The following is a 4,831-nucleotide window of genomic DNA, read 5'->3' as shown; positions in this document are numbered from 1 at the left end:
GGCTCATCACTCTGTAACAATGCATTATATAATATTTGGAATGAGTATTAAAAAAAAACCAAATGAACAATCAGAGTCCTGAAGATGCACTGTAGAACTGTTCATCACCTAGTTATAGTTTTCAAATCCTGAGTCAAGAGTGAAAAAACAAAACTAAACAAAAACCAAATAAAGCCATGCCAATCTCATCTATTTATGGGGGCGATTATCATGTCACACCCTTTTGACAAAAAAAACCAAAAAACCCCCACACAGTTCATTTAGAAGCATTTGCAGTGGATAATGGAGGGCCCAGATTCATACTCCTGTTTGCTGATCCACATCTGCTGGAAGGTGGAAAGAGATGCCAGGATGGAACCTCCAATCCAGACAGAGTATTTGCACTCAGGTGGGGCAATGATCTTGATTTTCATTGTGCTGGGAGTTAGGGCTGCAATCTCCTTCGGCATCCTGTCGGCAATGCCTGGGTACATGGTGGTACCACCAGACAATACAGTATTGGCATACAAATCCTTACAGATGTCAACATCACACTTCATGATTGAGTTGAAGGTAGTTTCGTGGATTCCACAGGATTCCATACCTAAGAAAAATGGCTGGAAGAGAGTTTCTGGGCTCTGGATCCTCTGGTTGTCAATGGTGATAACCTGACCATCAGGGAGCTCATAGCTCTTTTCTAGAAAGGAGTTAGATGCAGCAGTAGCCGTCTCCTGCTCAAAGTCTAGGGTGACATAACACAGCTTTTCCTTGATGTCATGCACGATTTCCATCTCAGCTGTGGGAGTGAAACTGTACCCTCTCTTAGTCAGGATTTTCATGAGGTAGTCTATCAGATTATGGCCAGCCAGATCCAAACAGAGAATGGCATGGGGAAGGGCATAACCTTCATAGATGGGCGCAATGTGGGTCACACCATCACCAGCGTCCATCATAATACCATTGGTACAATAGGAGGCATACAGGGACAGCACAACTTGGATGGCAACGTACATGGCTGGGGTGTTGAAGATCTGAAACATAATTTGAGTCATCTTTTCTCTGTTGGCTTTGGGGTTCAGGTGGGCTTCTGTGAGCAGCACAGGGTGCTCTTCAGGGGTCACACGGAGCTCGCTGTAGAAAGTATGATGCCAGATCTTCTCCACATCATCCCAGTTGGTGACCTCAGTTCAGTGGGGTACTTCAGGGTCTTGCTCTGGGCTTCATCCCCCACGTAGCTGTCTTTCTGTCCCATACCCACCATCACACCCTGATGTGTGCGCCCAACAATGGAAGGGAAGATGGCCTGAGGTGCATCATCTCCTGCAAAACCAGCTTTGCACATTCCAGAGCCATTGTCAACAAAGAGAGCAGCAATATCATCATCCATGGAGAACTTTGAAGTGGAAAGTTTAAACCCTTAAGAGAGAGAGAGGAGGTGGTGTCGCACCTGGAGGTTGGGGGAGGAGAGTGCATGCTGGGTTGCAGAGCTCACAGCTTCCATAGTGCTCTTCTGAGACCCAGGCTGGGCCCTCTGCTCTGCCTAAAATCTCCACCTCTGTGCTGTCAACAATTTTCACCTTCTTTCCCATCTCACTGAAAGCCCAGATTTGATGCTGACCCCCTCCATGAAACCTCTCCTGACCCCTCTATCACAAAGGTCTCTCTCTTCTGCTCAACTCTTTGTCACCAATACCTTATTCACCATGTCAAAGGCACCCCTTTCTCCTCCACTAGACAGTGGATTTTTTCAGGAGCAGGAAACAAGAACCTTGCCTAGGCTTCCCCCTCTAAGTCCTGGAAAAATGTACGAGTAGGGTTATAAGTGAATTTTGTGGGGGTCATCCCCGTTATGTCACAAATGGAAGAAACTCATTCAGGGAAGGTATGAGATTTACTGAGGTTCACCCTGGTAAGTGTGTGTTCTAGGCTGCCCCAAAGCCCAGGGGCTTTTTTTTTTGTCCTTCAGGACCCACAGTCATAACTGGAGATTCCCTAAACCCCTAGCTCTGCGGGTAACTTGCCCAAATCTCACTGAAGGTGATCACTTATTTCTGGGGACTGCCTTCCCAGGGACCTTCAGCCCATGAAGTTTGATTTTCAGAGGAAAGAGAGGCCAAAATGGAAGCCAGCTAGCCTGGCAGGCAAGAGAGACCCAGGCTCAAGACTTTGGTCTGTCCCTTACTGGCTCTGTGACCTTGACCATGTCCCTGTCCTCCTTTTTTTTTAAATTAACAATTCAATTATTTTATTATATTACATGCTAGGGAATAAGGTGAACACTAGACAATGGCAGAGCTTTCTAGAGTTTAATAACTAAGCTAATTTTAAAAAAAAGTAACATAGTCCACATGGACTCAATAATTATAATTTTATAATAAATGCAAGTTACCTCATAATCTTCAGTGGTGAATATGGAAATTATAATGCAATCAAAACAGATCTTTCAAGTTTATCTTGACCTTGGAAAAATGTTGCCTACTCATGGTGCCCATATTTTGTATCCTTCATATGCATGTGGTGTTAAAACAGTATCTTGTTCTAGACCCCCACCCCCTTACTTCTAGTTAGTATATTAAGTTTATAAGCAGCCAGTATAAAGTAGCAATAGCAGGGAGTAAAATCAAAAAAGAGAATCTAGAAATCACTTACAGACTGTCTCACAGATCAAAGGAGCATAATAGTTATTTGCAAACTGCCTCATAAATGAAATAAAGTCACATCCTGAGACTATGTGCTAAGTCAAGGGAAACCCTTCAACCTTACTGTCAGTACTCTTTGGTTCTACTAACTGCCCTAAAAGACAAGCTCCCAATATCCAAAGTAAGACTTTATTTGGGTGTTCCTGATAACTTTGAGATGACATGGTTTTGTTAGTGAACTAGCCCTAAGGTGGCTAGTCTGTCCCCCACCAAAATCCTATAACAATGAGAATTTAAAATCTTGTCCTCTGAACTCTCAATTTTCATCTGAGTTCATGCTGCCAAGTGCTTCCCCACACAGCCTACCTTTCTCCATCACACCATCCCCCATTCCCACTTTGTACACCCCAAATACTTTGTCTCTGTACCCTCAGTGTCTTATTAAAGTCTGATTGAGGTTTTACTCACCTCTTGGGGCCATTGTGGTCTTTCCTAGAAAGTATCAAAAGAACCGAGCACATCTGCCTCCCACTTGACCCAGAGGGATCCTCTTGTACTCCCATTCCCTTAGTTGCCACTAATTATTCCATAAATTAATTAGCAATTCACACGTCATACCCCATACATAGGGCAGCACTCATGAAAAGGCCAACTCAAGAAAGGATTTGTCTTGTCTGAGGCATTAAAATTACAGTTAGCTTCTAAGTGACATTTATGTCTCATGTATTTAGACAAAATCTGATTCACTCTCTGGCAGGGCTAAGGAAAGATCCAACTCTATGGAATATTTGTGCTCCTTCTACTGAAGGGCTTACGGATAAAAGAAAGATAAATGTAACCTGAATATTCTTCTAGAAGGTCTTTTTGTATTCCTCCCATCCTCTTGACCTCAGTTATCCTTTCTCTCAAATGAAAAGGTTAAACCATATGACCTTTGAGGTTCCTTTTAGTTCTTTATCCAATAAAAACTTGCTAGCCCATTCAGACCCCACTCCCATCTCTCTCCTCCATCCAACTACCCCCTCCAGAAGAGAAAACCACATTAGTCTAATGCTTTCATTTTGGGAGAACCCCAACCAGCAAGTCCTGGTGATCTAACCCTGAAGTCTGGAATAAAACCCATAGATTCTTCTAAGCCCACCTCCCACTGGACAAGACATTTCCAGAGTCCAGGGTTCTGGAAGGTGACGGTCCAGTAGTGACTAGTTGTGGCAGTGATTTGGGAGAAATTCTAGTATGTGTTTTGTGACCACTTGTGGTCCCTGCTGAGGCACCTGAACCTCAGGTGGGCATTGGGTGGATTTCCTGGCATCTCTTGCTCCCCAGGCATCTCTAGCACCAACCCCCCCACCCTTGCCCAGATATCCACTCCCAGTCCTTGGAAATACTCAGGGAGCTACAAGCCAAGAAGAGCTGAGTCTGGGCAAGGTGAATGAATTCTCAACCCAGCTACCCTGCTCCAATTACATCTGGGTCATGGGTCAGGTCCCCTGCACCCATAGTACCCTCTGGGACTCATTTTACCCCCCAAGGGGCCTGTAGTGGGTTTATCTGAATGCTGCCTTTCCTGGAGTCACATAGGGAGGGAGCAAGGGGACCATGAGAGATGCCCAATGCTCCCATCCATCCATGTCTCAGCTCACACAGCACTTGGTTTTCTATCTCTCTAGCTACTTATAATGTAATATTGAGTATTGGAGTTGTGCTTGCTTTATCCTTTTTTTATTATTTGTAAATTTAAAAAATTTTAAACTTAAATACAAAATAACAAAAGAAAAAAACTTAAATATTAAAACTAAAATAATACAAAATAAAAAAAGAAAAAAAAAGCCTTGCCATGTACACAGCAGAACATGAAAAAGGATTCAAAATACAGAAATGAATTTCCACTTCAAGAAAGCCTATGCTTTCTTTCATACATAAATGCTATGTATTTTTTGAGAGCTATCCATCTTTTCTTTGCTTCCTTGCAAATTTTCTTTCGTTTTCTGCTGTGAACTTTTTATTTTGTCCTCCTCCACAGCATCCCCCCCACCCCGCTTCCTCCTCCACCCACAGAAGACTATAATTAAGTATATATGTATATACACATACATACCCATATATACATACATATATAGACATATACGCCCAAAGATATATATATATATGTATATATATACACACACACATATACCCATACATACATACATACACTTACTTGCATACACATA

General features: G+C 42.9%; 1 pseudogene; it reads right to left on the bottom strand.

Moving 5' to 3' along the window:
• Nucleotides 1–260: 260 nt before the first annotated feature.
• LOC140515735 (actin, cytoplasmic 1 pseudogene) lies at nucleotides 261–1,366 on the bottom strand (annotated as a pseudogene).
• Nucleotides 1,367–4,831: the final 3,465 nt, after the last annotated feature.

Source organism: Notamacropus eugenii, chromosome X (genome assembly GCF_028372415.1).
Source record: "Notamacropus eugenii isolate mMacEug1 chromosome X, mMacEug1.pri_v2, whole genome shotgun sequence".
Taxonomy (NCBI): Eukaryota; Metazoa; Chordata; class Mammalia; order Diprotodontia; family Macropodidae; genus Notamacropus; species Notamacropus eugenii.
This window is presented reverse-complemented; position numbering and strand designations above follow the sequence as displayed.